Here is a 24,610-nt window from a genome sequence, read left to right as displayed (position 1 = left end):
ATTTTTGAGACAACCAGGGAAAATTATACATGAATTAGGTATTAGATGATATTAAAGAACTGTTAACTTCATTGGACATAATACAGAACACTGTTCTGCTTTTTAAAGGTCCTTAGGCCAGAGTCAGACATGACTGAAGGAACTTAGCAGCAGCAGCAGTCTAGAGATAAATACTCTAATTTTGACTATTTACAAGCAAAATTATATAATGCAGAAACAAATCATATATAACAAAGAAAAATGAAACAAAAATAGAAGAGTAACTATTAAAGCTGGCTGATAGATACATAATGATTCATTATACCAGTCCTCTACTTTTGTGTATACTTGAAATTTTTCATAAAAAGATTTAAAAAAAACTGAATAAATAGAATTTTCAGATGAGACTTTACCATCTACTCAGAGACTATGCCAATATAGACTTCCTCATTATCTGTATCACTGGACCATTTTTTTTTTTTAATAATCTACTATTCTATTGAAAATACTGCCCTTTCCAAGTCCTGACTTTACTCAAAGGTCTCAATTCCCAACTCCCTGCTTCATTTGTACCCAAGGCTTTGGTCTCCTCTTTAACTATGAGTATTAAAGCCCAAGCCGCTATATTGGTGAGCCTAGCAAGCTCATCCTAACACTAAGGGTAGATTTTATGTCATGTAGAAACACGACAAGCTCTCTCCGCCTTTCTTCTTTTTAGCTCCTGAGCTCTCTTTTAAATACCTTGTTACAAGCTCGTCTATGCATTTATGTAGTGCATAATCAAATATTTCTAGATAAGTTCTAATATTTGCAGCATAGCTCCTCAGATTATCATAACCAGGTGCTTCCTCTCTGTTAAGCACTGTAAGAAAAACTTGTAATTCTAGTTATTTGGCAAAATGTCACTCAGAGTTCTGGTCATGTTCCTTACGATTTGTTCTGAAAACATCCAGAACCCTGAAAGGAAAGGGCAGAGGGAGAAAGAAGGATGAAAATGTATTGAGGAGAAAAGAATCCTTGTCAGCTCTTTCAAAAAGGTGGAAAGGTTAATCCCTGGTTCAGGAAGATCCCCTGAAGGAGGAAAAATAGCAACCCACGCTAGTATTCTTGCCTAGAAAACCCCATGGACAGAGGAGCCTGTGGGCTACAGTCCATAGGGTTGCGAAGAGTTGGACATCACTGAGCAAACAACAAAACAAAAATAGTCCTGCTCCTTAGGATTTGTTCTGAAAACATCAGAATCCAGAAGCGAAAGGGCAAAGTGAGAAAAGAGGATTAAAATGGGTCCAAGACTAAAGATATCTTGCCAGCTCTTTCAAAAAGGTGTGATGGGATAGAATCTAAGAGACCAAGAAAGAGATAGAGGAAGAGGGAGATATTTTGTCCCATACAGTCTGTAAACAAGAAGCACACGTGTCACCTAAAAAATCCTAGGCCAAAAATTGTGGTTCTGGTCACCAAGGTTTTACTTTTTGAAAATCTGAAGCATTTTATTCTCCACCTTGAAGGCAGAGTCCTTGTAGAAAAAACAAAACAAATCATCAATCTTCTTCTATGGACCTAACAGAAGCAGAAGATACTAAGACGAGGTGGTGAGAACATATAGAACTATACAAAAGAGATCTTAATGACCCAGATAACCATGATGGTGTGATCATTCACCTAGAATCAGATATCCTGGAGTGTGAAGTCAAGTGGGCCTTAGGAAGCATCACTACAAACAAAACTAGTGGAGGTGATGGAATTCCAGTTGAGCTCTTTCAACTTGTAAAAGATGATGCTGTGAAAGTGCTGTACTCAATACGCCAGCAAATTTGGAAAACTCAGCAGTGGCCACAGGACTGGAAAAGGTCAGTTTTCATTCCAATCCCAATGAAAGGCAATGCCAAAGAATGTTCAAACTACCGCACAATTGCACTCATCTCACACGCTAGCAAACTAATATTCAAAATTCTTCAAGCCAGGCTGCAACAGTACCTGAACCAAGAACTTCCAGATATTCAAATTGGATTTAGAAAAGGCAGAGGAACCAGAGATCAAATTGGCAACATCCGCTGGATCACAGAAAAAGCAAGAAAGTTCCAGAAGAACATCTAATTCTGCTTTATTGACTATACCAAAGTCTTTGACTGTGTGGATCACAACAAACTGTGGAAAATTCTTCAAGAGATGGGAATACCAGACTACCTGACCTGCCTCCTGAGATATCAGTATGCAGTTCAAAAAGCAACTGTTAGAACCAGACATGGACCAATGGACTGGTTCCAAATTGGGAAAGGAGTACGTCAAGGTTGTATATTGTCACCCTGCTTATTTAACTTATATGCAGAGTACATCATGAGAAATGCCAGACTGGATGAAACACAAGCTGGAATCAAAATTGCTGTGAGAAATATCAATAACCTCAGATATGCAGATAACACCACCCTTACGGCAGAAAGGGAAGAGGAACTAAAGAGCCTCTTGATGAAAGTGAAAAAGGAGAGTGAAAAAGTTGGCTTAAAACTCAACATTCAAAAAACAAAGATCATGGCATCTGGTCCAATCACTTCATGGCAAATAGATGGGGAAACAATGGAAACAGTGACAGATTTTATTATTTTGGGCTGCAAAATCACTGCAGATGGTGACTGCAGCCATGAAATTAAAAGACACTTGCTCCTTGGAAGAAAAGCTATCACCAAACAGATAGCATATTAAAAAGCAGAGACATTACTTTGCCCCCAAAGGTCCATCTCGTCAAAGCTATGGTTTTTCCAGTAGTCATGTATGGATGTAAAAGTTGGACTATAAAGAAAGCTGAGAGCCCAAGAATTGATGGTTTTGGACTGTGGTGTTGGAGAAGACTCTTGAGAGTCCCTTGGACTGCAAGATCAAACCTGTCAATCATACAGGAAATCAGTCCTGAATATTCATTGGAAGGACTGATGCTGAAGCTGAAACTCCAGTACTTTGGCCACCTGATGCAAAGAACTGGCTCATCTGAAAAGACCCTGATGCTGGGAAAGACTGAAGGTGGGAGGAGAAGGGAATGATAGAGAACGAGATGGTTGGATGACAACACCGACTCAACAGACATGAGTTTGAGCAAGCTCCGGGAGACGGTGAAGGACAGGGAAGCCTTGGGTGCTGCAGTCTATGCGGTCATAAAGAGTCAGACACGAATGAGTGACTGAACTGAAATGAGTGGCTCATCAGGCTGCTGCCAGTGCTCAGCCCATCTACTCTACATTCCAGCAGTCCAGGCTTCCTTCCACTCCTCCCCATCACTGGCTCACTCCTCCAGATCCTAACTCTGGATCTCTGGGAAGCTTGCCTCTAGTCTCTAGTGAATAGAATCATATCCTTCAAGTCTCAGCTAAAATGCCGCTTTCTAGAGGAGAAAGGAGAGCGGGTCATCCTTGATCTATTATTTTCACCCAGTGTGTGTTAGTTTTAGTTACTAAGTCGTGTCCAACTCATCGCCACCCCATTTCTCCCCAACAACCTTTCTAATTCTCCTTTAGAACATTCATCATTCTTTTAACTACTCATTCCATGTCTGTCTTCCTTGCTGAGATGCAAAATCCTTAGCAGTTTATAACAGTGGTAAGCACTTGATCAGTTGAACGAGTGAGTGAATAAGTAAGCAAGCACAGGCAGACAGAAAGTCATTCTTTCCTAACTCTGCTTGAAGTCAGGGCACAACTTACTGGCATCACGAGGGTAAATTTAGCAAACACCATTGGAGGAAGCTGGTCTCAGCCTCATAAAGCTGTCATAGAGATTGACTTTTTAGAAGCTTCATTTTAGAATACGATCTGAGCTTCATGATACCTTATGTGGTTTGATGACACATCTTATATCTCATTGGAGATATTCAGATTATTTATAATTTTCTTTATGAAGGTATCTATCAGAAAATAGTACTTTTCTCTTTTCACAGCAACGGGACAAAAAGTGGCATACTCTCCATATTTTTTAAACTACAATCTCTACATATAAAACACAAATTCAAGGGGCTGGAATAATTTTAAATACTAACTGCTAAGTCACCTCAGTTGTGTCCGACTCTGTGCGACCCCATAGACGGCAGCCCACCAGGCTCCCCTGTCCCTGGGATTCTCCCGGCAAGAACACTGGAGTGGGTTGCCATTTCCTTCTCCAAAAATACTAACTACTACTCTTAAATACAGTGATTATTAAATAGCACTATCTCCTTTGACCATCAGGACATTCCTGCGATGTAGGGATTGTTGCTTCAATGAAGGCCTAGAGAGTAAACTAACTTCCCAGATACGTCTATCGTTTCATGAGGAGGAAGTTCATATTCTCTAGAGACTGGACACTTTGAAGGACGAGACGAGTGAGGAGGACTGCAGCCCTGACGGAAGAGTTCAAAGCTGGGATGGCGGAGAGTGCTCTCCATAAAGTTATTTACTAGAACAGAGGAGCCAATGAAATCGTTGGCTGCCCTTGCCTATCTGCTGGCATCTGAGCTGACTACAGTAAGAAAAGCAGAGGGTAAGGTATGGAAGCAGTGATCAGCTCTAAGTTTCAGGATCTACATTGTCTCGATCAGCTTTTGGGTGACATCAGAAATACTCTTCTTGAGTCATTCTAAAAATAAATCAGGGCCAAATAAATTAACAGCATCCACAAAAAACTGCATACACTTCTATCCAACCACATGAATTTTAGTGTATTTTACTTTTAGGTTTGATTTGCCTTTGCTTATTCCCTGCTTTTTGTAATTATGGAATCTAGATCATGTACCCAATGTACCCGATTTGCTATCATTTACCACTGTCTGGGAGCAAATGTATCTGCAGACAGCGGTTCTAAATAGTCCTTCAGCATGGATCTCCCTAGAATTCGGTGACACTTAGATGCTGTACTAAGAGGAAGATTTGCTTTATAACCTTGAAACAGCCGTGCCACCTGTTTTCTTCCGTCTTTCCACTCAGTGATGTCCTTAGAATCTCCTGAAGTATGTATGCATGGTTTAGCTTGCCTTCTTTAAATGTTTCCAGAAATCTGATGCACTTATTTACCCTACATTCTGAACAGCTACAACACAAAACAAAAAAGCATGTGCAACACTGTTATAGTTTCTTTGCTGATACATGAATATGTAGCAAAAGTATAAAAGCTGCCTACACACCTATCAGTAAAGGAATGATAAACACCAAGTTGAGGATAATGGTAACTTCTAGAAAGGTAACTGCTGCTGCTGCTGCTGCTAAGTCGCTTCAGTCATGTCCGACTCTGTGCAACCTCATAGATGGCAGCCCACCAGGCTCCCCCGTCCCTGGGATTCTCCAGGCAAGAACACTGGAGTGGGTTGCCATTTCCTTCTCTAATGCATGAAAATGAAAAGTGAAAGTGAAGTTGCTCAGTCATGTCTGACTCTTCGTGAGGAGGCTTAACTTTTACCAGCATTTTTTTCTTAAAAAAAAAATCTGAAAAAAATAAAATGTTAACACTTTATAAGGTTACATGGTGGGAACACGGGTGTTTGTTATACTATTCTCTATACCGTATGTTAATATTTAAAAGTTTTTATATCTATTTAAAAAATTATTTGCTTTAATAATATGGAAGTCACATGTTTTACATCTTATATCATGAAAACTTCTCAATGTGAAAAAATCAAAAACACTGTTTTGAAGAGTACATAAAGTAGAAGTGGTTTTCTGTTGGAGGCTTAATTATTATACTAAAGAGTGCTACATATACATTAAAGTGTGGGGGAATCTATGGCCAAAACGACTACCTGTGTGAGTGATTCTCACATCTGTGCATCTGAAATATATGAAACCTATTTAAAAGAACAGATGCTCAAGATTTATTAAACCTGCTTGAATCACAGTATCTGCAATGAGAACCACACCAAGACTGACAACCACTGATCTACGAAAACAGCACAAAAGAAAAACAAGCACCACTAATTCAGACCAATCATGTGATTAGCATGGTGAAGCGACAGTTTTCCCAGTGGCTCTGTAGACAGCTCTATGTCTCCCACCTGGGTACTGTACAAGCAAAACACAAAATAAGAAAAAATGAAACAGATTTTCACTGTTTCATTTCTCACAGATTGAGAAACATGCATAACAATACATTAGCTAAACCATAAAAGAGGGACAGTGGTTCTTACGAAATAAATCCATCATAAAAGTGTCATAAATCATACATTAATCGTAAAACAAACTGAATTAGGCTAGAAACAAACACGCTTGCCTTTTATGAACTAGAGAAAGCACAAAAAGGCTTCTGTAACTGTAATGAAAGCACTCACTCCAGATGAAGTGATTCCAGCCCTGGATATCCTTTGTCCTCCTTCATCCACACCCCAGAGGTATTTTTCACCTACTCTGCTGTGCTCTAATTTCCAGGAGGCTGACTTCTGACCTGCAGAAATACTCCCTCTCCCCCTCCCACCTTCTGCCTTCCAGCAAAATTTGCCAGTGGGAAGCACCAACAGGAAATCAGAGGGCTGGAAAAGAGTGAAGAGGGGTATTTATTTCTCCATGCCTCTCAATCTCAGAAAGGCCAGAGGTCTAGCCAGGCAGCCTTCCCCATATGGCTACCCTCTCTGGGTTTTAGTCATGATCCTCTTCTCTCACCCCTTTAGGCCTAGGGATGATAATGGTTCTCATTACTGTTAGTCCTGAGATGCTTCACCAGCCATTGTTGGTTTATTTTACCTCAGTTCAGTTCAGTCGCTCAGTCGTGTCTGACTCTTTGTGACCCCATGAATCACAGCACGCCAGGCCTCTCTGTCCATCACCAACTCCCGGAGTTCACTCAAACTCATGTCCATCGAGTCGGTGATGCCATCCAGCCATCTCATTCTCTGTCGTCCCCGTCTCCTCCCACCCCCAATCCTTCCAAGCATCAGACTCTTTTCCAGTGAGTCAGCTTGTCGCATGAGGTGGCCAAAGTATTGGAGTTTCAGCTTTAGCATCAGTCCTTCCAATGAACATCCAAGATTGATCTCCTTTAGAATGGACTGGTTGGATCTCCTTGCAGTCCAAGGAATGGTTACCTCAGGCACACTTTTAAAACTAATCTTATCAACTACTCCATTTTGAGCTTGCTACATATTTTCTACCAGAACACTGACTGACACAATTATAAAGCACGAAGATATTTTACCCTGTCTCTAAGCAGAATGCTTTTTTGTAGATCTATTCAAGCTGGAATCAAGATTGCTAGGAGAAATATCAATAATCTCAGATATGCAGATGACACTACCCTTATGGCAGAAAGTGAAGAGGAACTCAAAAGCCTCTTGATGAAAGTGAAAGAGGAAAGTGAAAAGGTTGGCTTAAAGCTCAACATTCAGAAAACAAAGATCATGGCATCTGGTCCCATCACTTCATGGGAAATAGATGGAAAAACAGTGGAAACAGTGTCAGACTTTATTTTTTGGGCTCCAAAATCACTGCGGATGCTGACTGCAGCCATGAAATTAAAAGACGCTTACTCCTTGGAAGGAAAGTTATGACCAACCTTGATAATATATTAAAAAGCAGAGCATCAGTCCCTCCAATGAACACCCAGGATCAATCTCCCTTAGAATGGACTGGTTGGATCTCCTTGCAGTACAAGGGACTCTCAAGAGTCAAAGCATCAATTCTTCGGTGATCAGCCTTCTTCACAGTCCAACTCTCACATCCATACATGAACACGGGAAAAACCATAGCCTTGACTAGACGGACCTTGGTTGGCAAAGTAATGTCTCTGCTTTTTAATATATTATCAAGGTTGGTCATAACTTTCCTTCCAAGGAGTAAGCGTCTTTTAATTTCATGGCTGCAGTCAGCATCCGCAGTGATTTTGGAGCCCAAAAAATAAAGTCTGACACTGTTTCCACTGTTTTTCCATCTATTTCCCATGAAGTGATGGGACCAGATGCCATGATCTTTGTTTTCTGAATGTTGAGCTTTAAGCCAACCTTTTCACTTTCCTCTTTCACTTTCATCAAGAGGCTTTTGAGTTCCTCTTCACTTTCTGCCATAAGGGTAGTGTCATCTGCATATCTGAGATTATTGATATTTCTCCTAGCAATCTTGATTCCAGCTTGAATAGATCTACAAAAAAGCATTCTGCTTAGAGACAGGGTAAAATATCTTCGTGCTTTATAATTGTGTCAGTCAGTGTTCTGGTAGAAAATATGTAGCAAGCTCAAAATGGAGTAGTTGATAAGATTAGTTTTAAAAGTGTGCCTGAGGTAACCATTCCTTGGACTGCAAGGAGATCCAACCAGTCCATTCTAAAGGAGATCAATCTTGGATGTTCATTGGAAGGACTGATGCTAAAGCTGAAACTCCAATACTTTGGCCACCTCATGCGACAAGCTGACTCACTGGAAAAGAGTCTGATGCTTGGAAGGATTGGGGGTGGGAGGAGACGGGGACAACAGAGAATGAGATGGCTGGATGGCATCACCGACTCGATGGACATGAGTTTGAGTGAACTCCGGGAGTTGGTGATGGACAGAGAGGCCTGGTGTGCTGTGATTCATGGGGTCACAAAGAGTCAGACACGACTGAGCGACTGAACTGAACTGAGGTAAAATAAACCAACAATGGCTGGTGAAGCATCTCAGGACTAACAGTAATGAGAACCATTATCATCCCTAGGCCTAAAGGGGTGAGAGAAGAGGATCATGACTAAAACCCAGAGAGGGTAGCCATATGGGGAAGGCTGCCTGGCTAGACCTCTGGCCTTTCTGAGATTGAGAGGCATGGAGAAATAAATACCCCTCTTCACTCTTTTCCAGCCCTCTGATTTCCTGTTGGTGCTTCCCACTGGCAAATTTTGCTGGAAGGCAGAAGGTGGGAGGGGGAGAGGGAGTATTTCTGCAGGTCAGAAGTCAGCCTCCTGGAAATTAGAGCACAGCAGAGTAGGTGAAAAATACCTCTGGGGTGTGGATGAAGGAGGACAAAGGATATCCAGGGCTGGAATCACTTCATCTGGAGTGAGTGCTTTCATTATAGTTACAGAAGCCTTTTTGTGCTTTCTCTAGTTCATAAAAGGCAAGCATGTTTGTTTCTAGCCTAATTCAATTTGTTTTACGATTAATGTACAGGAGACAGGGACCAAGACCATCCCCATGGAAAAGAAATGCAAAAGAGCGAAATGACTGTCTGAGGAGGCCTTACAAATAGCTGTGAAAAGAAGAGAGGCGAAAAGCAAAGGAGAAAAGGAAAGATACAAGCATCTAAATGCAGAGTTCCAAAGAATAGCAAGGAGAGATAAGAAAGCCTTCCTCAGTGATCAATGCAAAGAAATAGAGGAAAACAACAGAATAGGAAAAACAAGAGAGCTCTTCAAGAAAATTAGAGATTCCAAGGGAACATTTCATGCAAAGATGGGCTCGATAAAGGACAGAAATGGTATGGACCTAACTGAAGCAGAAGATATTAAAAAGAGGTGGCAGGAATACACAGAAGAACTGTACAAAAAAGATCTTCACGACCAAGATAGTCACGATAACGTGATCACTGACCTAGAGCCAGACATCTTGGAATGTGAAGTCAAGTGGGCCTTAGAAAGCATCACTACGAACAAAGCTAGTGGAGGTGATGGAATTCCAGTTGAGCTATTTCAAGTCTTGAAAGATGATGCTGTGAAAGTGCTGCACTCAATATGCCAGCAGATTTGGAAAACTCAGCAGTGGCCACAGGACTGGAAGAGGTCAGTCTTCATTCCAATCCCAAAGAAAGGCAATGCCAAAGAATGCTCAAACTACCGCACAATTGCACTCATCTCACACGCTAGTAAAGTCATGCTCAAAATTCTCCAAGCCAGGCTTCAGCAGTATATAAACCGTGAACTCCCAGATGTTCAAGCAGGTTTTAGAAAAGGCAGAGGCACCAGAGATCAAATTGCCAACATCCGCTGGATCATGGAGAAGGCAAGAGAGTTTCAGAAAAACATCTATTTCTGCTTTATTGACTATGCCAAAGCCTTTGACTGTGTCGATCACAATAAACTGTGGAACATTCTGAAAGAGATGGGAATCCCAGACCACCTGACCTGCCTCTTGAGAAACCTGTATGCAGGTCAGGAAGCAAAAGTTAGAACTGGACATGGAACAACAGACTGGTTCCAAATAGGAAAAGGTGTACGTCAAGGTTGTATATTGTCACCTTGCTTATTTAACTTCTATGCAGAGTACATCATGAGGAACGCTGGACTGGAAGAAGCACAAGCTGGAATCAAGATTGCCGGGAGAAATATCAATAACCTCAGATATGCAGATGACACTACCCTTATGGCAGAAAGTGAAGAGGAACTCAAAAGCCTCTTGATGAAAGTGAAAGAGGAGAGTGAAAAGGTTGGCTTGAAGCTCAACATTCAGAAAACAAAGATCATGGCATCTGGTCCCGTCACTTCATGGGAAATAGATGGAAAAACAGTGGAAACAGTGTCAGACTTCGTTTTTTTGGGCTCCAAAATCACTGCAGATGCTGATTGCAGCCATGAAATTAAAAGACGCTTGCTCCTTGGAAGGAAAGTTATGACCAACCTTGATAGTATATTAAAAAGCAGAGACATTACTTTGCCAACCAAGGTCCGTCTAGTCAAGGCAATGGTTTTTCCCGTGGTCATGTATGGATGTGAGAGTTGGACTGTGAAGAAGGCTGATCGCCGAAGAATCGATGCTTTTGAACTGTGGTGTTGGAGAAGACTCTTGAGAGTCCCTTATACTGCAAGGAGATCCAACCAGTCCATTCTAGAGGAGATCAATCCTGGATGTTCATTGGAGGGACTGATGCTAAAGCTGAAACTGCAATACTTTGGCCACCTCATGCGACGAGTTGACTCACTGGAAAAGACTCTGATGCTGGGAAAGGTTGGGGGCGGGAGGAGAAGGGGACGACGGAGAATGAGATGGCTGGATGGCATCACCGACTCGATGGACATGAGTTTGAGTGAACTCCGGGAGTTGGTGATGGACAGGGAGGCCTGGCGTGCTGTGATTCATGGGGTCGCGGAGAGTCGGACACGACTGAGCGACTGAACTGAACTGAACTGAAAAGTGTCATAAATCATACATTAATCGTAAAACAAATTGAATTAGGCTAGAAACAAACATGCTTGCCTTTTATGAACTAGAGAAAGCACAAAAAGGCTTCTGTAACTGTAATGAAAGCACTCACTCCAGATGAAGTGATTCCAGCCCTGGATATCCTTTGTCCTCCTTCATCCACACCCCAGAGGTATTTTTCACCTACTCTGCTGTGCTCTAATTTCCAGGAGGCTGACTTCTGACCTGCAGAAATACTCCCTCTCCCCCTCCCACCTTCTGCCTTCCAGCAAAATTTGCCAGTGGGAAGCACCAACAGGAAATCAGAGGGCTGGAAAAGAGTGAAGAGGGGTATTTATTTCTCCATGCCTCTCAATCTCAGAAAGGCCAGAGGTCTAGCCAGGCAGCCTTCCCCATATGGCTACCCTCTCTGGGTTTTAGTCATGATCCTCTTCTCTCACCCCTTTAGGCCTAGGGATGATAATGGTTCTCATTACTGTTAGTCCTGAGATGCTTCACCAGCCATTGTTGGTTTATTTTACCTCAGTTCAGTTCAGTCGCTCAGTCGTGTCTGACTCTTTGTGACCCCATGAATCACAGCACGCCAGGCCTCTCTGTCCATCACCAACTCCCGGAGTTCACTCAAACTCATGTCCATCGAGTCGGTGATGCCATCCAGCCATCTCATTCTCTGTCGTCCCCGTCTCCTCCCACCCCCAATCCTTCCAAGCATCAGACTCTTTTCCAGTGAGTCAGCTTGTCGCATGAGGTGGCCAAAGTATTGGAGTTTCAGCTTTAGCATCAGTCCTTCCAATGAACATCCAAGATTGATCTCCTTTAGAATGGACTGGTTGGATCTCCTTGCAGTCCAAGGAATGGTTACCTCAGGCACACTTTTAAAACTAATCTTATCAACTACTCCATTTTGAGCTTGCTACATATTTTCTACCAGAACACTGACTGACACAATTATAAAGCACGAAGATATTTTACCCTGTCTCTAAGCAGAATGCTTTTTTGTAGATCTATTCAAGCTGGAATCAAGATTGCTAGGAGAAATATCAATAATCTCAGATATGCAGATGACACTACCCTTATGGCAGAAAGTGAAGAGGAACTCAAAAGCCTCTTGATGAAAGTGAAAGAGGAAAGTGAAAAGGTTGGCTTAAAGCTCAACATTCAGAAAACAAAGATCATGGCATCTGGTCCCATCACTTCATGGGAAATAGATGGAAAAACAGTGGAAACAGTGTCAGACTTTATTTTTTGGGCTCCAAAATCACTGCGGATGCTGACTGCAGCCATGAAATTAAAAGACGCTTACTCCTTGGAAGGAAAGTTATGACCAACCTTGATAATATATTAAAAAGCAGAGACATTACTTTGCCAACCAAGGTCCGTCTAGTCAAGGCTATGGTTTTTCCCGTGTTCATGTATGGATGTGAGAGTTGGACTGTGAAGAAGGCTGATCACCGAAGAATTGATGCTTTGACTCTTGAGAGTCCCTTGTACTGCAAGGAGATCCAACCAGTCCATTCTAAGGGAGATTGATCCTGGGTGTTCATTGGAGGGACTGATGCTGAAGCTGAAACTGCAATACTTTGGCCACCTCATGCGACGAGTTGACTCACTGGAAAAGACTCTGATGCTGGGAAAGGTTGGGGGCGGGAGAAGAAGGGGACGACCGAGAATGAGATGGCTGGATGGCATCACCGACTCTGTGGACATGAGTTTGAGTGAGCTCCGGGAGTTGGTGATGGACAGGGAGGCCTGGCGTGCTGTGATTCATGGGGTCGCGGAGAGTCGGACATGACTGAACTGAACTGAACTGAACCTTACAAGCTTAATATGTCCAGCTAGTATCCAGCATTATAGGTGCTGTACGTGACTGAGGAAAATATATACTGAATATATGACCTGTTCCCTGGTAGCTCAGACAGTAAAGTATCTGCCTGCAATGTGATAGACCAGGATTCGATCCCTGGATCAGGAAGATCCCCTGGAGAAGGAAATGGCAACCCACTCCAGTATTCTTAGTATTCTTGCCTGGAGAATCCCATGGACAGAAGAGCCTGGCAAGCTACAGTCGATGGGATTGCGAAGAGTCAGACACAACTGAGCAACTAAAACACACTTGTACCTTTGAGGGGGGAAAAAAAAGCTAGGTGGAAAGCAAATTTGATCCCACTCCTGGGCATATATCCAGAGAAAATGATAATACATGTACCCCAATATACATTGTAGCACTATTTACAACAGCCAGGACATGGAAGCAACCTAGAGGTCCATCAAAGGATGAATGGATAAAGCAGCTGTGGTATATATATACAATGGAACACCATTCAGACATAAAAGTGAACAAAATAGTGCCATTTACAGAGACATGGATAGACCCAGAGACTGTCACACAAGAGAAGTCGGAAAGAAAAACAAACATAGTGTGTTAACACACATATGCGGAACCTACAAAAATGGTACAGATGAACTTATTTGCAAAACAGAAATAGAGACACAGATGCAGAGAACAAACTATGAATGCCAAAGGAGCAAATGGGGGTGGGATGAATTGGGAGACTGGGACTGACATATATTCTCTACAAAGCATATGACAGAAAACTAATGAGAAGCTACTGTGTAGCACAGGGAACTCTACTCAATGCTCTGTGGTGACCTAACCGGGAAGGAAACCTGAAAAACAGAGGGGATGTATGTATAACTGATTCAGTTACAGCAGAAACTAACTCAACATTGCAGAGGAACTACACTCCAATAAAAATCAAAAACCTTTTTTGGTTTCAATGAGTAAAACTCTGATACACTCAAGAAAAAAAAAAATGAATGGAATAATTCCATTTGCAGTGACAAGGATGGACCCAGAGATTGTCATACTGAGTGAACTCAAAGACAAAGACAAATATCATGTGATGTCACTTATATGTGGAATCTTTAAAAAAAAAAAAAGGAAAAAAAGGTACAAACAAACTTATTTATAAAACAGAAAAAGAGTCACAGATGTGGAAAACAAACTTCTAGTTACCAAGGGGGAAACTGAGGAGGGGATAAATTGAGAGACTGGGATTGACATATACACCCTACTGTACATAAAACAGATAACAAGAACCTACTGTATTGGGAACTCTCAATATCTGTAATGACCTAGAGGTGGAAAGAATCTAAAAAAGAGGGTATATATGTAGAACTGATTCACTTTGCTGTACAACAGAAACTAACACAACATTGTAAAGTAACTATAATAAAAATTAAAGAAAAACAAATTCAAGGCCAAAATAAAAGAAATAACAAAAAAACAGGGAGTAATTAACAAACAGACATGGTGAACTAAAAAATAAGAACTAAGGAGTCAGGGAAGGCTTTCTGGAAAAAAGGATTCCAGCTGGGTCCTAAAGCACAGGGAGAATTTAGATAGCATTAGCAAGTAGAGTCGGAGAAGGCAATGGTAATCCACTCCAGTGTTCTTGCCTGGAGAATCCCAGGGACAGGGAACCTGGTGGGCTGCCATCTATGGGGTCGCAGAGTCGGACACGACTGAAGTGACTTAGCAGCAGCAGCACCAGAAAGTATAGTGGAGAGGAATGGGCATCTTGAGCAAGGAAAAAATATAAGCCAAAACACTAAATGGGAAAGGTTATGGTTGTTGGGTGAGCAAAAAGTATAATGCCAGACTACAGCATAGAAAGCTTTATTTAGGACTCTACAGCCTTAGCTAGTTCTAAGTCAGACAAGTGAAGCTATACAAAAATACTAATTCTATAATTTATATATCTTTCAGGAGACTAGTGGGCTTCCTAGGTGACTCAGTGGTAAAGAATCTGCCTGCCAATGCAGGAGATGCGGGTTTGATCCCTGGGTCGGGAAGATCGACTGGAGAAGGAAATGCCAACCCACTCCAGTATTCCTGCCTGGGAATCCCATGGACAGAGAGCTAGGTGGGCTACAGTCCATAGTGTCACACAAGAGCCTGCTTATATATATACTATCCATTTCATGATGCCTAAATTGGTGTTTGTATTTCAACTCTGGCCACTTGGGGGGAAATTTTTTTTTTTTAACAGGTTTCTGAATAGGCCATGAAATTCTCAAGAATAAGCCTCATTCTTATCTCAGCAATTTTATGAATGGTGTGGTGTTTTGAAGTTACTGTTAAAATCTCTGCTAATGACCCACTGCTTGTCTCTAAGGTTCCCACCTGTCAGACTATCAGGGAACTAAACAGGGAAAGAAATGACAGAACTTAAAGGAAGTTCCATCATTAACAGAATAATTTCTAATATTTCTGCTTGCTACAGAGAAATTTATTAAGACAAAAAAATGCAATATCTCTAATTTTCTCTGCTGGATTTTATAAAAGACTTACTAATCAAGTAATTTCCTCAAACATTTTCTTAAATCAAGAAAAACAATCAAACACCTTGTTAATTATGTGGTTAACATTTACTGAACCAGACACTTAATTTGGTTACTATAATATTATTTGGTTACTATAACATTTTTGTACAAATTATTGCATACTAGGGCCAAAAGAAGATATTTTTAATGTGAGCATTTTTATGTCACCACTTTACTGGGGACTGCCTACTTATTGACGGAGAAGGCAATGGCAAGCCACTCCAGTACTATTGCCTAGAAAATCCCATGGATGGAGGAGCCTGGTAGGCTGCAGTCCGTGGGGTCACTAAGGGTCGGACACGACTGAGCGACTTCACTTTCACTTTTCACTTTCACACATTGGAGAAGGAAATGGCAACCCACTCCAGTGTTCCTGCCTGGAGAATCCCAGGGATGGGGGAGTCTAGTGGACTTCCGTCTATGGGGTCACACAGAGTCGGACACGACTGAAGTGACTTAGCAGCAGCAGCAGCAGCCTACTTATTGAATCTGTTCTGATACAGGGAATTTTGATGAGACCTTAAAAATGAACTATTAACCTTCCAAAGTGAGAAAAAAAACCAAGTTAAACATGAAACAGATATCCTTGTCTGTTCCCTGGGATGCAGCTTAGTGACTACACCACCACATTACAAATGTATACAAGCCTACAAGCAAGCAGTGTCCGTTACAGAGTAGTCACTCTGAGAAGGTTACAAACATTTTTCTAATAATGCTGCCATTAATTAAAACTATTTTAAAAACACCTTTCACAGTTGTCTTCATAGCCTTCATGATAACTGTTTAAATACCCTTAAGAGCAGTAAAATCTCGAAGGCAGAGCTGAGTTTTGCAACCATGCAGAAATCATTCTGCCAAGTTTAGCAAATAAAAGATGTTCAAACTGAGCTACACAGTTTTGGATTACAAAAATACAAACAAAAAACAAATACTTATAAAAGAGATTCTAAAATCATATTTTTATGTTGCTTGTAAAATTGACTAAAGTTCTCAAATATTTAAAATAACTCAATAGCAGCAGCACTTTTTAAATAAACATCTAGCCTCCTAAAGTAACTACCTGGAATGACCATTCTAAAAACATAAATGACAGCATGTTGGGGGAGTAGCAGTGTTTCATGACCCTATAGTCACACTTTGAGGTCACAAAGCAGCTTTCTTCCAAGGAGATTAAAATATTCTCCAGACATTACTTCATTAATTCTCTAAATCTCCCTTCTGAGAGAAAGGATAGATTACAGTTCTTTTTCTTTCCAGTTGCTGAGCAAAGATGGTGCAAGGGAAAGAGAATTGTTAGTGTTTATTCCATGAGTCACTAATTAAGTCTAAGCGAACTGTGCCCTAAAATGTGCTATGTAGTTAGCAAAATTTAACTGAATTTTTAAGCTTTATTCTGTTGATAAAAAGGTATTATATGGGGTAGATGTCTCATAAAATATTACAGAGATATATTAACTCGTTAGATACTTGCCTAGAAGAACTCCTGCTTGACATACAGGAATTACTAATTAAAGAAGCAGGTGTCCATCCTCAGATATGCCCATAAAAGCCTAGTTAAGTCTATTTCATAAAGGAGAAAAAGCTTGGTTGTTTTTTTTTAAGACTCCTTTCTTTCAATTTTAAAAGAAAAAACATCTTCACTTTGAAAAACCAAACATATGAATGTAACAGAGGAAGAAAAATGGGCCAGTAAAAGATCTATTGGCAAAATCATTTAAAAGCAGGGAAAGGGGTGCATTGTTGACAGCACTGGAGAGAAGGGACAACACAATGTGCACCTGATTACAAGTTAACTTTCACTGAAATTATTAAAATAATTATTCTTCTAAATGTTTAATTCTTTTGTAAGAGAAAAGAAAACTCACTGCTCAGGCATACTACCATTCCACTTATCCATTAAATAACCATTTGAGTCTCTGCTATAATCACTAGGTACAACTGAGCTCCCAGTGGATTCACATAGGAGATTAACAGTTTGACAGAGGAAAGACCAAAAAAAAAAAAAAAACGTCCTTACTATGATTCCAGTGATCCTATTCAAAAAATGGAATGACTCTAGTCATTTAAGGATCATTTTTAGCGGTACTACTTTATGAATATGAAAGAACTCAAGTCTGTTTTTAAGAAAGGTTTTGGTAAATACTGAATAAATAAAAATATGCGAATTAGAGGGGCTCTCAGCGCTAAATTTTGTTTGAGGTTGAGTGGCTGTACTGAGAACTCTCAGTCAGACAAGTTCTAACCCCAGTTCCCACAAGGGCTGGCTGCTTGCTTTTGATGTAATCACTTTTCCTCGTGGGTGCCTCAGCTGTCCGGTCTATAAAATGGGTAATTTAATAGTAACCTGCCCACACAATGCTCCTTTGAAATTACTAATGAATGCTCTCCTGTGTACACTTAAAACTATTAGATGCTACAAAAAAATTGAGTACGTCCTATCTCGAAAAGAACGCGGTGACATATGTTAGTGCTAATTAGGACACTAATGACAAATCTTCTCCATCCTATGGACCCTCTCTCCCCGCCTCCGCCCCGCTGCATTTCAGGGCTTACCCACGACCTCCGACACCAAGTCTGAACCCTGCGGACCCGAGGCTGCAACAAAAGCAGCTGAGACGCCGATACCGAAACGGACCAGACAAAAGAAAGTGGATCTGGGCGAAGGGAACGGGCGGCGGAGGGTGTGTGTGCGCGACTCTCCCCACGAGCTCCGAGAGGAACCCCACGCGGTGCCCCCGCTCCCACCTGCAGGGCAGCCCGCGCCCGCCCCGGCCCTCCCCGCGCGCCCCCGGCGCCGGCCACTCGCGCGGCCAGACCCCGAGTCAGTCCGCCCTCCCGCCGGCTCGCGCCCCGAGGCCGCCGCCGCCGCCCCGGGAGCCTCAGGTGCGAAAGTTAAACCGCCGCCGCCGCCGCATCAGCTGAGGCCGGGGCGGGAGGCGGCCGGGCCGGCGCAGCGCAGCCCGCGGCGCGTCCGCCCGGCGCGAGCCCGGGGCCCGAGCCGCCGCGGCCGGGCAGCGCCGCGCAGGGCCGCGCCCGGTCGGGCCGACGCCGGCCCCTCGGGCGGCCGCGCCCCGCCGGGCTCCCAGCCGCCGGGCCTCACCTGCGTCCGCGTCCTGGGGCGCCCGGCCGCTCGCAGCCCGGCTCTGAGGACTCGCGGCGGCGGCCCCCGCGGCGGCGATGCCGGTTCGGCGAGACGGGAAGCGACAGGAGCCAAACCCCGCGGAAAGCGCTCGAGCTGCGCCGGCGGCCCGGAGCCCGCGGCCTCGGTCTCGGCGCCCCGGCGCGGCCCGCCGCCCCCGGCTCCGCGCACCCACCTCGGCGGGTTCCGGCCCAAGCGGCGCGTGGGCGGCGCCCCGTCCTGACCCCGCGCAGCCTGGCGAGCGGCGCCCGGCCGCCGGCACCGTGGGAAAGTTGGGCTTGCTGGTCATCCCTTTACCAGAGCATCAGAAGTTGCCGTGCCTGCTTCTGCCGCGGCCTCACCCAGTCCCACCCACGGTTCGGAGCTCGGAGCCCACCTGCTGGGCCCATTACCTGCTGAGATCCACTCACATCCCCAGACGCTTCTCCACATCTAGGCTCTTTCTAAGCACCGCCACTCTCTGAGTTTACTTTCCCCTTCTGATGTCACTGTCCTAGTTGCTTACCTTATGCCAAATGTTCAGTCCAAGTACACCTGGGATTAACTACCAAAGGGCTTTTGATTCCTTTCTTGATGAACTACAGCTGGTAGGTGAGTTGATGCCAGGAGGTAATTCAAAAGTGCTTAGTCAGGGAGTTGGAGGGCTCGCTTGGAGTAAAGGTGGACTTGTCAGCAGGTTGTGAACTCTGGATTCAGAGCAATGAAAATAGATGATCAAAAGACTGTAAGTAAGGTTTGGAATATAAAAAAGCAAGTTTTATTAGGTTGCTTCAGGAAGGGGAAGGAAGCTGAGTGGGAGGACCTCAAAAGACTGTACAGCTTTGTCTGCTAGATACAGAAATCGCCATTTGCCCAAGTGGTTTCTTTAGAGTCTTGTTCTAAGAATTGCGTGCATGTTCAGTCCCATTCATCTCTTTGCGACCCCCTTGGACTGTAGTTTGCCAGGCTACAGTTTCAGGCAAGAATACTGGAGTGGGCGGGTTGCCATTTTCTTATCCAGGGGATCTTCCCAACTCAGGGATGGAACCAGCATCTCCTACTTCTCCTGCGTAGGTAGGCACGTTCTTTCTACTCGCTTAGGCAATATGCAGTGGTTTCCCAAGTGAAAATCTGATGAAATAATCAACAACAAAACCACACAAAAACATGATAGGAAAAGTAAACTACAGACCTTTTCAATATTAATACAGAAATCCACAACAAAAAACCTAGCAAACCAAATCCAGCAACATAGAAAAAGCATTTTACAACATGAGCAGGAGGAACTTGGCTAGTAACTGAAAGGTTTGTTTAGCATAAAATGAATTATGGATGTAATACACTCTCTTTTAAAAAAGGGGGGGGAACAAAAACCACAGGATCATCTCAATAGTTGAAGAAAAAGCACTTGACAAAACCTAGCTCTTTTTCATGACTAAAAACACTCAACTAGGTAGGAAGAAAACACCCTTAATCTGATAAAGGACATCCACAATCTGATTTTAAAAATTAAAAAATAAAAAAGGAAGCTAACATCATAATCACTGGTAAATGAATAATTTTGCATAAGATCAAGGATAGGAAAAAACACGTACGTACACTCTTGCTACTTTTATTGGACATTGTTCTACAGGTTCTAAGCAGAGCAATTAAGCAAGGAAAGGTCAGATATCTTATAGAAATAAATCAAACAGAAAAAATAATTTTTGAAGAAAACCAGGACAGTAGTTTTTAGCACTGAGAGGCAATAGGACAAAAGTTCTCAGATTAATGGATAAAAATTACCTATGTCAAAGTGTACTATTATGAAATTTCAAAGGACATGTTTCTGAGAAAAGATTTTAATAGATTCCAGGGAGGAAAAAAGAGATCATTTACAGAGATTCAGAAATCAGAATGGCATTGAAAAATTTTGAAGAAGCATAAGTAAAGAGAAATTCTGAGAGAAAGTTATTTCCAATCCAGAAGTTAATTAAGGTTATTAAAAAAAAAAAGAAATTTCAGTATGCAAAAATTTAAACGTTCTTTTCATGCATTCTTTCTCAGAAAACAATTGGAAAACTTGCCCCACCACTGCAAAGAGGTGAGGTAAGGGGTCTGTTAGAGGAGACAGGTGAAGGTTATACCCAAGACAACTTGGTTGGAATGGCCACCAGAAAAAATCCACATCCTGTCCCTGGAGGCTTGCATTTCACAGTAAAAGAGATTTTGCTGATATAGAGTTATGACCACAAATAACCTAGTCTAAAAGCCTTTGCTTTCCATGAGAGTGTGAAGAAACAGATAGCGCCAAATGTAGCAAAGAGTCTAAGCAGTTGACTGGGTTAGCTGACCCATGAGGCAACATGATATAATAGCTCAGATGTGGGGCTCAGGAGTCACAGTGCGCTGGCTTGATTCCCAACTCTACTGCTTATAATCATAAAACCTTAGGGAAAATTTCTTTCTGTGTCTTAGTTTCTTCATCTGTAAATGGAAGATAATAAGATTAAAGAAGTAGGAGATTTTTCTGCTTTTACCCATTAAAGTGCTTAAAATATCTGGCACATAGTAATAAATACCAGCTGTTATTATTATTGACAACATTTAAGAAAATAGTTTCTGTAGAGTAATAGTTAGGACTCATTTCAGTGAAATGACAGAAATCCAACTCTAGTTGGCCCCGGGGAAATGTTCAGTATTTCATAAGAATAAGTCTATTATAGTTTTATGTACCTCTGGGATTCCCATGGGGCTCAGTGGTAGAGAACTTACCTGCAGGATACGCAAGAGATTCAGATTCAATCCCTGGTTTGAGAATATCCTCTGAAGGAGGACATGGCAATCCATTTCAGTATTCTTGCCTGGAGAATCCCATGGACAGAGGAGTCTGCGGGCCACTGCATACAGGGTCACAAAGACACGAACAAGCAACTGAGCACACGTTTGGCTCTAACTGATTCAATGATTCTATGGGCAGAATATCTCCATCTTTGGCCTCTATTTTTGGTTCTGTGTTGGCTTTATTTTTAGGCAAGAACAATCTATATCATAACAAGATTGGCCACCAGGGACGCTAGGATTAAATTCAACTGTAACCTTTAGCAGTTACAAAGTTAGCAAACATGATGGAAAAGGAACACTTCTTTCCCAATAGTTGCAGCAAGATTCTGGAACTGAGTCTTAGTAGATAGACCTGGATTGGAGGAGGGCATGGCAACCCACTCCAGTATTCCTGCCTGGAGAATCCCACAGATGGAGGAGACTGGCAGGCTACAGTCCATAGGGTCAAAAAGAATCTGACACAACTGAAGTGACTTAGCACATATAGACCTGGATTGCATGCCCATCCCCATTAATTACTGTAGCTAGAAGGAGATAACAAGCAGATTGGCCAATTGACTACTATTTGTTCACCCATAAAACTCTGTGTGTGTATTGGGATGTGGTTGTTGGGGGGAATCAACCTCAATCAGACCACATGGACTGAAAGTGGGAAAGGCATAGTTCCTCAAAGGAATATCATGTGCTGTTATCAGAACACAGAAATGGATATTTGGACAGACAAAAATAAAAGATGTACATTATAAGTGATGAGTGTAGTTAATCAAACACAGAGTGAAAGATTACTGAACCTCAGAGAAACCCCAGCTGAGCCTTGAATGATGGTAGAAATCTGTATGTATGTTTTGTGGGATGTTTAGCACCCCAGGAAGAAAATCAAATGATGTACAATAATGTAATTTATGTGAAGTTCTGGTTTGGGAAAGTGAGCATGACTAAAGGAGAAGCGTTAAAGGAAAGAGTCATAAAAGAGCTGTGGAAATGTCAATTCTTGGGGCCAGATTGGGCAGAGATGCAATAAGGCCAGAAAGGTAAAGTAACCTTTATGTCTCTGAATGTTCCTGTGCTAGTCAAGTTATAAGACTAATGCTAGAGACATTGAGAAGGGAAATGTTTCTAGAGATTAGTAGGTGATAGCAGTGAAGTGTAAGAGTTTACTGATTTATTATTATTAGTTATAAGTATATGTAATATGGCTATATAATAAATTATATGAATATTCAGTTCAATTCAGTCGCTCAGTCATGTCTGACTCTTTGCGACCCCATGGACTGCAACATACCAGGCCTCCCTATCCATCACCAACTCCCAGAGTTTACTCAAATTCATGTCCATTGAGTCGGTGATGCCATCCAGCCATCTCATTTTCTGTTGTCCCTTTCTCCTCCTGCCCTCAATCTTCCTCAGCATCAGGGTCTTTTCAAATGAGTCAGCTCTTCACATCAGGTGACCAAAGTATTGGAGTTTCAGCTTCATCATCACTCCTTCCAATGAATATTCAGAACTGATTTCCTTTAGGATGGACTGATTTTATCTCCTTGCAGTCCAAGGGATTCTCAAGAGTCTTCCCCAACACCACAGTTCAAAAGCATCAATTCTTCGGCGCTCAGCTTTCTTTATAGTCCAACTCTCACATTCATACATGACTATTGGAAAAACCATAGCCTCGACGAGATGGACCTCTGTTGGTAAAGTAATGTCTCTGCTTTTTAACATGCTGTCTAGGTTGGCCATAACTTTTCTTCCAAGAAGTGAGCGTCTTTTTATTTCATGGCTGCAGTCACAATCTGCAGTGATTTTGGAGCCTCCAAAAATAAAGTCAGCCACTGTTTCCATTGTTTCTCCACCTATTTGCCATGAAGTGATGGGACTGGATGCCACGATCTTAGTTTTCTGAATGTTGAGCTTTAAGCCAACTTTTTCACTCCCCTCTTTCACCTTCATCAAATGGCTCTTTAGTTCTTCTTTGCTTTCTGCCATAAGGGTGGTATCATCTGCATATCTGAGGTTATTAATACTTCTCCCAGCAATTTTGATTCTAGCTTGTGCTTCATCCAGGCCAGCATTTCTCATGATGTACTCTGCATATAAGTTAAATAAGCAGGGTGACAATATACAGCCTTGATGTACTCCTTTTCCTATTTGGAATCAGTCTGTTGTTCCATGTCCAGTTCTAACTGTTGCTTCCTGACCTGCATTTCTCAAGAGGCAGGTCAGGAAGTCTGGTATTCCCATCTCTTTCAGAATTTTCCACAGTTTATTGTGATTCACACAGTCAAAGGTTTTGGCATAGTCAATAAAGCAGAAATAGATGTTTCTGGAACTTTCTTGCTTTATCGATGATCCAGCAGATGTTGGCAATTTGACCTCTGGTTCCTCTGCCTTTTCTAAATCCAGCTTGAACATCTGGAAGTTCACAGTTCACATATTGTTGGAGCCTGGCTTGGAGAATTTTGAGCATTACTTTACTAGCATGTGAGATGAGTGCAATTGTGCAGGAGTTTGAACATTCTTTGGTGTTGCCTTTCTTAGGGATTGGAATGAAAACTGACCTTTTCCAGTCCTGTGGCCATTGCTGAGTTTTCCAAATTTGCTGGCATGTTGAGAGCAGCACTTTCACTGCACCAGTTCAGGAGATTACTGATTTATTATTATTATTAGTTATAAGCATATGTAATATGGCTATGTAATAAGTTATATAAATATATGTCATAATAAAATACCTAAGAAAGGATTAATGTTAGTATTAATAAAAATCAAGGCAGAATTTCTTCTACCAGTTATGATAATTTTCTAATTCATAAAACACCTAATAGGAAAGACTGTTCAAAGAAAATCATGATGTTATGAAAATATCACAGAAGATTTGTGATTCATGATTTTTCAACTGCATGATCTTGGGCAAGTTATGACTTTAATTCCAAATTTCCTCAACTACAAAGTGGTTTATCTTAAATGGTATGTCTTAGTCAGTTGTTATGATTATCAAGAGAAATAATAAAATCTGGAAGTTCTTGGTTCACATACTATTGAAGCCCAGTTTGAAGGATTTTGAATGTTACCTTCCTAACGTGAAGATGAGCACACTTTTACAGTAGTTTGAACATTCTTTGGCATTGCCTTTCTTTGGGATTGCAATGAAAACTGATCTTTTCCAATCCAGTGGCCACTGCTGATTTTTCCAAATTTGCTGATATATCGAGTGCAACACTTTAACAGCATCATCTTTTAGCATTTAAAATAGCTCACTTGGAATTCCA

General features: G+C 42.0%; 1 protein-coding gene across 2 annotated transcripts in view; it reads right to left on the bottom strand.

The window, feature by feature from the left end:
- Window positions 1-18,620, bottom strand: part of RNF180 (ring finger protein 180) — a 306,778-nt gene extending 288,158 nt beyond the window's left edge. For both annotated transcript variants that reach the window (XM_055422004.1, XM_055422005.1), the window contains exon 1: window positions 18,510-18,620. The gene's annotated coding sequence lies outside the window, so the exon portion shown is untranslated. The remainder of the gene's footprint in view (window positions 1-18,509) is intronic.
- Between the last annotated feature and the right edge of the window lie 5,990 nt (window positions 18,621-24,610).

The sequence above is a fragment of the Moschus berezovskii genome, chromosome 18, assembly GCF_049115385.1.
Source record: "Moschus berezovskii isolate FMDL1 chromosome 18, NW_MosBer_1.0, whole genome shotgun sequence".
NCBI lineage: Eukaryota > Metazoa > Chordata > Mammalia > Artiodactyla > Moschidae > Moschus > Moschus berezovskii.
This window is presented reverse-complemented; position numbering and strand designations above follow the sequence as displayed.